Below are 10,556 nucleotides of genomic sequence, written 5' to 3' on the forward strand. Positions count from 1 at the left end.
CCTCATTTCTTCGCTTTTTTAGGCCACCTAGGAGAATGTTATTTAGTACTAAAAGATCATTTAGCCATGCCATATATGAGGTGGAAGAATTATCAGGTTAGCTGGGGTGCAGAGCAGTGGCAGCCTTCTAGCCTAGTGCATTTTAGACCCTGGGCTCATTCACTACCACAGGAAAACAAACTGTGGTGGGGGACATCCCCCAGTGGTAGTGTGTGTGACAGGAAGAGCCAGGTGCAAGGCTGAGAATTTGATCCCAAGCACAAAAATAAATAAACAAATAATAAATAAATAAATTTGTTTTTCTTTCCTCCAACATTCAAGGGTGAAGGGTTCGGCATCTCCATTGGCCCTCAGGCTTCTTCTGGCCCATGAACTGTACCCTCCAGCGTTTGGTTTTCAACTCAAGGCAAGATGGCTGCTCTAGCTTCCTAGCAACCTGTATATTCCATCCAGGGGGAGGTTAAAGAGAGGGCTTGCTCCTCTCTTTTTAAGGGTAGACACAACAACTCCCATTGGCTAGAACGCAGTTATGTGACCACACCTCGTTGAAATGGAGGCTGGGAAATGTGGTCTTTACATTCGGAACCGCACACCCAGCTCACACTTGTTACTATGAAATTATAATGGATAAAGTAGCAGCGGTTTCCCTGCTTTTTTTTTTGCTGAGATTTATGTTTTCCCTCAAAACAATTAGGGAGCAAAAGCCCCTTGCTATCATTCTTCTGCACTTTTATTTCAGAGTACTGATTGCATTTTAACCAACCATTCGAGGAATCCTACAAGCGGATTTATGATCTGATGATAATGGTGACGATGATGATGGTGGTGATGACGATAATGACCACAGCAATGGTGATGGTAACAGCAGTGGTGGTGGTGGTGGTGACAATGAAAACCAAAGAGATGGTTAGCACCTCCGCTTCACTGTCTCAGTACAAGAGACTATTCTGAGCCGTTTTATTAAGTCATTGTCCTAGTTTCATTCTGTTGCTGTGATAAATGCTGCAATCAAAAGAAACTTAGGGCAGGGAGGAGTCCATTTTGGCTCACAATTTAACCTCACAGTGCATCATTGAGTGAGGTCAGAGCAGGAGCTCAAGGCGGACCTGAGGTAGCAACCATGGAGGAATACTGGTCCTGACTCACTCATGGATGCACGTTTATTGTCTCAGTTGGGGTTTCTATTGCTCTGACAAAAACACCAGGACCAAGAAGCAAGTTGGGGAAAAAAGGGTTTATTTGGCTTACACTTCCACATCACTGTTCATCATCAAAGGAAGTCAGGACAGGAACTCAAGCAGGGCAGGATCCCTGAGACTGGAGTTGACGCAGAGGCAACAGAGGGTCCTGCTTATTGGCTTGCTCCTCATGGCTTGCTCAACCTACTTTCTTATAGAACCTAGGACCTGCCAGCCCAGGGATGGCACCGCCCACAATGAGCTTGGCCCTCCCCCTTTGACCATCAATTGAGAAAATGCCTTACAGCGGGATCTCATGGAGACATTTCCTCAACTGAGGCTCCTTCTCTAATGACTCTAGTTTGTGTCAGGATGACACACGAAACCAACCAGTACCCTTATCTACCTTTCTTTTGCGGCCATGGACTACCTGAGCACAAAATGTGCAGCCTACGGCGGGCAATGCTCATCTGCAATAATGAACAATCAGGGAAGTCCCAGAGGCCAGTGCGATCTAGGCAGTTCCTCAGTTGAGACTCCACTATCGTGTGACTCTAGGCTGTGTCTAGTTGACAATGACTGCCGACTGGGATGGACATATGATATCACCACTCATTGCCCTTGCGACAACCCTGGCAGATGGATGCTATCAATGTGATTATTCTGTAGATGAGGTCACAAGGACACAGAAGTCAGTGACACCACCAAAGCCTCAACTAGAAAAGGCTGGACTCAAACCCAAGCTTAGTGTGTTAGTTATTTTACTTCTGGTGTGGTAAAAACATCCTGACCAAGGCAACCTGCAGAAGGGAGGGCTTGTTTTGGGATAATAGTCCAGCATGGTGGGCAACATGGCAGCAAACAGGAGGCCTATGGCCTGGAGCAGCAGCTGAGCAGCTGCCCTGAACTCCTGTGGCCATGGCTTCTTCTCTGTTGTAAGAGGCTGCTTATTTGTTTCCTGGCCGCCCGGCAGCTCAGACCCAAAATAATCACTCAGAAACTATATTTAAATCACTGCTTGGCCCATTAGCTCCAGTTTCTTATTGGCTAACACTTATATCTTAATTTAACCCATTTCTAGTAATCTGTGTATCACCACAGAGCTGTGGCTTACTGGGTAAAGTTCCCAGTGTCTGTCTCATGCAGGACTCCATGGCTTCTCCCCGACTCCACCTCCCTTCTCCCAGCATTCAGTTGAGTTTTCCCTGCCTACCTAAGTTCTACCCTATCAATAGGCCAAGCCAGTTTTCTTTATTCATTAACCAATGGTATTCACAGTGTACAGAGGGGAATCCCACATCACCTCTCCAGCTGTCTCACACTCCTGTGGCCATGGCTTTCTCTCCACATGCTCCTGTGGCCATGGCTTCCTCTCCACATGCTCCTGTGGCCATGGCTTCCTCTCCACATGCTCCTGTGGCCATGGCTTCCTCTCCACATGCTCCTGTGGTCATGGCTTCCTCTCCATGAGGGACTGTGTACCCTTGAACTGTAAGCTGTGATAAATTCCTCCTCCTTAGTGTTGCTTCTTCTTAGGCATTTTGTTATACTCTGAGTAGAGTAGCTGATGTACCATGTAAGCAGATGTTCTTCCTGTGAGGTCATCTAGGCCTCATAGTACATGTATGTATGACAACATGCAAGCTATGGCCATGAAGTCATGCATTTCCACCTCTCCTAAGAAGTCTAGATTCTGTTCTGAATTCCGCTCAGCCCCCTCTCCTGCTTCAGGGAAATCCTCTCTCATTTGTCTTAGGAACATAAAAAGGCCCTTTCAAATCAGCTCTCCAGGGCACACTGACTGAAAGGGACAGTGACAAACACCTAAATCTTTCCTCATGCCTGAAGTCCCCACCCCAACCCCAGAGGTTTATGGCAAGACAAATTCCCAAGAGATTCTGAGTCATAAAGCCTAGGGAGTCTGTGTTTCCAGAAAGATCCATATGAGGTCTCTATGGGGAAGCCTAAACCCTCTCTTAGTTAGAGTTTCTATGAATGATAAACATATCCAAAAGCAACTTGGGGAGGAAAGGGTTTATTTCATCTTACAGCTTGTAGCCCATCATCCAGGGCAGCCAGGGCAGGAACTCAAGGCAGGAACCTGGAGCAGGAACTGCTGCAGAGGCCATGGGGGAGTGCTGCTTACTGTCTTGCTCCTCATGGCTTGCTCAGCCAGTTTCCTTAGACCATCCAGGATCACTGGCCCAGGGCTGGCACTGCCTCAGTGGGTTGGCCCACCCAGGTGCCCCCCACATCAATCATTAATCAAGAAAATACTCTATAGGTTCAATCTGGTGAGGGTGATTTTCTTTTTTTCAGTTAAGGTTCCCTCTTCCCAAATGACTCTAGCCTGTGTCAGGCTGACATGAAAATAGCCAACACTGACACCTGCCTAACCAGACAAATTTGCTATGTGAACTAACTCCTCTCTTTGTCCCCACCCAGTGACCACTCAGCCTGTAGAAGGAACTCCCACGGTGCCTGATTGTGTCTATGTCTTGAGCATCTACTTTGAGACGGGCTCTAGGAAAAATCCGTGACTATCTCACTTTTTACACTTAATTTATATATTTATTTTCTTGTGTGTGTGTGCGTGCGCACTTGTGGGAACAAGCATGTCAAGGCATGCATGTGTATATCAGAGGAAAACACGCATGTCAAGGCATGCATGTGTATATCAGAGGAGAACTTGCAGGAGTCAGTTTTCCCCTTCCACCTTGGCAATTGCAAAGATCAAATTCAATTTATCCATCAGTCTTAGAGACAAGTGCCTTTACCCACTGAGCAATTCCACCAGTCCCTGGTTTATCTCAGTTAATCCACACGTAAGTCCTAACTGCTCAGTACAATTTCCACCCAGCACTGACCAGAGAGACTTCCAGCAGCAAGCATAGGCCCCAGTGAGGCTTTGATCTGTGACTCTCGCATGCTATCCTTGGTCCCCAAATTCCTGTCAGTTGCAAGTTTTAGTAAGAGCACCAATGTAGCATTATAGTGTAGCAGGTCCAATGTACGGCCTAGCACGGTAGTGAGAGCACCTGGGGGTCGGTAACGAGGGCGAATGAGAGTGACCCAGCTGAGCTCTTACCATGTGCGCCATGTTTCTGCTCCCCGCTCTTCACAGCCCACAGGTGACGGCTATGGCTGCGCTTTCATTAAAAAAAAAGATTTATTTCATTTTTTTCAATTTTTATTCATGTGTATATGTCTGCATAAGTTTATGTGTGGTCCAGGCGTGCAGGTGCCTGCCAGGCCAGAAGATGGCGCCAGATCTCCTGGAACTACAGGTGGCTGTGAGCTGCCTGATGTAAAGGCTGGAAACTGAGCCCAGGTCCTCTGCATGGGTTAGAAGCACTCATAATAAACCAAACATTTCTCCAGGCCCAATTTAGTGTGTTTTTAAATATTGTATGCATACATGCATGTGGTGAGGAGATAGTGTCTGCATGTGAGTTTGGAAGCCTGGGGTTAGAGGTGGTTGGGAGTTGCCCAAGGCAGGCAGTAGGAATTGAACTCGGGTCTTCTGTAAGAGTAGCAAGGGCTCTTATCTTCTGAGCCCTCTCCCTAGCTTACAGTTCCTCGTTATTACCAGACAGTGGCAGCACTTGCAACTGGCTTTGAATAATGGGCTCTCGGCTGCAGAAATGGAGGATGTCTCTTACACATGGACAATAGGAAGCATGTGTGTGAAAGCTCACAGTGGCAACAAACAAAGCCAGGAACCACCATGTGTCCTCGGATGGGAGAAATGTGTGAACATCTGTGGCGGCTTCACTCCACACAATGCTAACAAGCAGCCGTCAGGGCAGTAACTGCACCAATGTGCAGGAACACAAGACTCCACAGAGTGATCTCAAGTCAAAAAACAAAACAAAAGAAAAGAAACAAACAAAAACACAGAGGCCAGGCATGGTAGCTAGTGCCTGTTATCCCCGCACTTGGGAATCTGAGGTGGGGGGATGGCAATGGTGGGGGGTTGAGACCAGCCTGGGCCGCTGCATGAGACCCTGTTTTAAACAAGAAAGGGGAGTGGCAATTAAGAGTGTGTACTTACTACTCTGGCAAACAGTTTGGTTCCCAGTGCACCCTCATCAGAAAGCTCACAAGTGCCTGTAACTCCAGCTCCAGGAGCTCAAACGCCCCCTTCTGGACTTCGAGGGCACTTGCATTCACATTCACATGTGCCAGGCACGCAGCCCTCCCCAGAATCACATAAACAAAAATAGAACATTTCAGTTGGGTAAAATGTTAGCTGGTACATACCTTCTTTAATCCCAGCACTTGGGAGGCAGAGGCAGGCATATCTCTGTTAGTTTGGGGCCAGCCTGGTCTATAGAGCAAGTTCTAGAACAGTCAAGGCTATGCAAAGAAACCCTGCCTCAAAATAAATAAACAAACAAACAAGTAAATAGACGCAGAAAAGAAGCTGGGTGTGGAGGTGCACGCCTTTAATCCCAGCACTCAGGAGGCAGAGGCAGGTGGATCTCTGGGAGTTTGAGCCCAGCCTGGCCTGCATAGTAAAATTTCAGAACCATTAGAGCTAAATAGTGAGACCTTTCCACAAAACAAAAACAAACGGGGGGAAAAAAAGCAAACTCAAGTAAAAATGGCATTTTAGGATGAGGGGAAGGGTGGAAAGGGTATTTGAGGGAATCAATTATATGCAACAAACCTGTAAAGAAAGCAAGGGAGCTGTGGACGCGGAAGCAGTGTGGTCATTACTCCAGGAGACCAAAGGATGGACAGGGCGTATGGTAAAAACAGGTTACCACCAAGCTCTTGACTTTCTCCTTAGGCTTTCCATGCTCTTACTGCATTGGAGGAAAAGAATCCATAGATGAATGAATGAATGAATGAATGAATGAATGGGTACCCTTTATATAAGATAAATGTGCCAGGATTCAATTAGTCCAGTCTGCTTCATCCACCTTGAGTTCCATCCTAAGGAAAAAATTAATTGATGAGTGAATAAATGACTCTTTAGGATAGAAGGAGCTCGTGTCCTTTCTGAGTCTCACGCTCAGCTGCCACCTCAGGGTGGGGACAGAGCATGGAGGACAACTGTATACCTCAGGGGTGGGGACAGAGAGCCTGGAGGACAATTGTACACCTCAGGGGGTGGGGACAGAGAGCCCAGAGGACAATTGTACACCTCAGGGTGGGGACAGAGCTGGAGGACGATTGTACACCTCAGGGTAGGGACAGAGCATGGAGGACAATTGTACACCTCAGGAGTGGGGACAGAGCTGGAGGACGATTGTACACCTCAGGGTGGGGGCAGAGCATGGAGGACAATTGTACACCTCAGGGGTGGGGACAGAGAGCCAGGAGGACCTGGGACTACCTTCTGTCGCTTTTGGGAAAATGCCTGAAATTAAATCCACGGATCCCTGTAAGCAGGTGGCAGGTTGGATGGGAGAGGTTGCTGGGATAGGATCACAGCCAAGTGATGTGTGAGTTCAATAAAGAAAGGGCCTCAAAAGTGTGGTGCCTCCCTCGAGGAGATGTTCTGCTCTGACATCTGCTGCAGACTGAGGTGGGGGATATTATCTGTACCTGCCACAGTCAAGGCTGATGCTTACGAAGAAATGTCTCCCCAACAGGCAGGGTACATATTTGAAATCACAGAAAGTGGGAAGTCAGACAACTTCTCTCACTAAAAACGTTTTTATTTTAAAACTTTACTACATTTTTACGTAATTTGGGAGTTGGGGTGGCATGCCACAGTGCACACATGAAAGTCAGAGGGTCCCTTCCAGGAGTTGGTGGCAAACACGTCCACCTGCTGAGATGTATTTCTGATTCTAATTTATTTTTAACTGAGAAATATTAATTGGTACATTTATAGAGAGCAATGTGGTGTGATGATATTTGCCGTACACATTGTGAAATTATGAACTCTGCCACCTGGAATTCTTTGTGGCAAGAAGTTTTTGAGGTGTGCTTTATTTTAAATTATGTATATATGTGTGTGGGGGGTGCACAGGAGTGCAGGTGCCAGAAGATGCCAGAGACGTCAGATCCGCCTGGAACTGGAGTTACAGACGCTGGGAGCTGGGACTTTGTGAGGAGAGTACGTGCTATTATTATTAATTAAGCCGATTCTCCAGCCCTAAACGTTCTGACATGAAGCGTTACTGTAAACTTGCCGCGCACCGCGGCCCCGTCTGCGCTCTAGGCGCTAGAACCCAGTTCGCGAGCTTCAGGCAAGAGGCTGGAGGTTGAGGAAACACACGCAGAGACAGACCGACACACGGACCTCCAATTGCTGGTACCAAAGCCCTCTTTAATAGAACCATGGAGGCTTAAATACCCTGCAGTCAATGGCCAACAGGTGAAAATCCCATCCTCTGATTCTCTAAGCTAGGCACAGCTTCTAGTAACTTCAACTAGAAGGCGCTAGCAGGGAAGAGCAGCTGAAGACCTGGACTCAATTAGTCCCATCATAAACTTTTGTCGCCGTGCTGTGGAATGGATTGTACTCAGGAAATGCGTCCTTGTACCCAGCTCTTTCCTCGGTACATTTCTCACGTAGAAGAAAGGCTCCACCACACAATGAAGGAACGGAGCAGGAAGGATGGCTAAGGGCTGCAAGTGAACTTTGACTTTATCTGTCTAGTGTGCTCTGAATATCAGAGGCATCCCCATCTGTCAGGGACAGTGAGTTTAACCCTTCTCAATGTTGAAGTCGCTGCTGAAGACAAATGTCCACAAGGAGGCAGCAGTGGGTCACAGAACGCTTCACACTTTGTAGAGGAACCTCCGTAAATCCAGCTTCTCCCTGGGAGAGGCTAACGATCCTCGAAGGACCACGAGCTCCTAGAGTCGTGGGATTGCATTCATGGTCGGGGTGCTGGAGTACATGTGATTTGTGACGGAGTCATTAGATGCTTCCCGTACCCCTCTGGAGGGGGTGAGTCCTCTTAGCTCTTGACTCCCCGACCCCAACCAAGCAGCAGGGAACAATGGAACGAAGAGACGAAAAAGTACCGGGGGGGGGGGGGAATTTTCCAACCACGGAGCTAAAAGCTCTGGATCAATTTTCATAGTCTGAACCGGGTGTGATTTGTGATTCTTTACGAAGAAAATATCAGCAGGATGGTGGGGGGGCGCTCAGCCCGGGGTCAGCGTGTCTGGAGAGCGCCTTTCTTCTGTCCACCATTTGCGTGAACTTGATGGCGCTCACTGTCTCCAAGTCTCACTGTGACAGCTCTGGGCTGGGAATGGTACCCTTTATCAGGTGGTTACTGGGTGAGATGAATTGAGATCAATTAAATAGGCAAAAGAGCCTGACATGGTTCATTCATTATTCATCCGTCATTTCCCCAAAAGCGTCTGCTAAAGGAGGACAAAGGACCACCATGTGGCAGCCTGTGTGCTGGAAAGTTACCTAGGTGGCCTCCCCCACCTCTGTCCCTCCCCTCCCCCTCCCTTTCCCCTTTGAGACAGGGCTTCTCACTATACAGCCCAGGCTGACATTAAACTTATGATCACCCCCACGTTACCCCCTAAGTGCCAGGATTACAGATGTGTGCCACATCTGGCTCATTTGGGAGGAAGACAGATGCTAAGTGATCATGTCCCCCCGGGAGCCATTCTCTGGCTCGCACCCGCCTCCTGGCTCCAGGCAGGGCAAGGTGTTCGCCCCGCCTCCAGACTTCTGGCACGTGTAGCCTATGTTGTTCCACATCACAGATGGAGCACACACACAATGGGCCAGACACGGGCTAAGTGCTTCCATGCACCCTCATCTAATTTTCACAACAACCTCGTAAAAGAGCCACGTGACGGCAGCGTGAAAGAGCAGATCAAGTCACACAGGCGATAAATGTCAGGGTCAAGGTGGGGACCCACGCCTGCTGGGTCCAGCACTCGAATTGTAGCACTTACACTATACCAGCTCCTTCAGGTGCCCAGGTGGCCCTGGTCACGTGGTATGAGTAGCTGTACCTGTCAGTCACGCCGAGCACAGTGCCAGCTTGTGGAAGGCAGGGACTGTGGCTCTTTTGACTATGTACCCAAGCACTGGCACAGGTCTGGCTAAGGATGAGGGAGAGATGAAGAATGAGCCTCTTGAAGCTCCCAGGAAGGAGTCAGCACCATTGTTTTCTCTGGGTCAACATAACCCATCACCTCCATTCCCACCCAGGGAGGGCAGGCTGCGGAGGGCTGCCCCCTACAGTGCAGTCCTCACTATCTTGGAACTCAGCCACGGGGCCTGGGCAAGCCCTTCCAGGAGGAAGAGACACTGCTGGGACTTTGAGCCTGGAAAGCCATCCCACCTCCCACCTCCTACCTCCCACCTCCCAGTTCTCTTCAATATTAAAGCCTCGTGCAGTTTATCATGGGAGTTTTCCATAAACCTTGCCCAATGGACTCAGCAGTTTGCCAGCTTCACATAATCTCTCCATTAGATCCTGTTTAAAATTTCAAGATCAAAATAGTATTCTGGTTATGGGTGGGTTCAAATTCCAGCTAATTCTGTAAGCTTGGTGTGTGTGTGTCTGTGTGCATGTGAGTGTGTGTTTGTGTGTCTGTGTGTGTGGTTGTGCATGTGTCTCTATGTGATTGTGTGTGTATCTCTATGTGTATCTGTGTGTGTGATATATTCATGTGTACACGTTTGTGTGCTTGTGTGTCTGTGGAGGCTGGGGTAGAGCTTGGCTAGAGGAAGTAGATCATCACATCTCTGATTCTGGAAATCATGGCTGAGCCCAAGCTCCTTCCTGCTGTGGGACAATAGCCTTATATCCTCTAAAGTTTTGTCAGTTGTACTGGTTTAATAAAATGCTGATTGGCTAGTAGCCAGGCAGAAAGGGGGGGGGGTGGAACCAGACCTGGAGAATTCTGGAAAAAGACTCGGTCTGCAGAGGAAGCAAGATGAGAATACCTTGCTGATAAAAGGTAACAAGCCACATGACTAACACAGACAAGAATTATGGGTTACTGTAAGAGATAAGAATTCATAAGAAAGCCTGAGCTAATAGGCCAATCAGTTTATAATTAATGTAAACCTTTGTGTGTTTCTTTGGGGCTGAACAAACTGCAGGACCAGGTGGGACAGAAACCTCTGTCAACACCTTCCTTGTTCTTTGATATATATATAAACTGAGTCCACACGTTCCCGCCATGATACTCTGCCTTCCCACAGCTCCAAGACCAATTAAGCCAAGGATCTCTGAGTCAAGCAACCTTCCCTCCTCAAGCTGCTGTGGAGAGCATTTTGTCAGGGCACTGCAGACGTGACTGACACAGATAAGAAAGGGAGCAGGTCCAAGAGACACAGCTTCCAACATGTGAGAACCTCAGAAAATGGTAGCAATCACTAAGAGGCAGTAAATGACTTTTACTCAAGAATTTCTTGCCGGGCGGTGGTGG

Source organism: Microtus ochrogaster, chromosome 7, assembly GCF_000317375.1.
Source record: "Microtus ochrogaster isolate Prairie Vole_2 chromosome 7, MicOch1.0, whole genome shotgun sequence".
Taxonomy (NCBI): Eukaryota; Metazoa; Chordata; class Mammalia; order Rodentia; family Cricetidae; genus Microtus; species Microtus ochrogaster.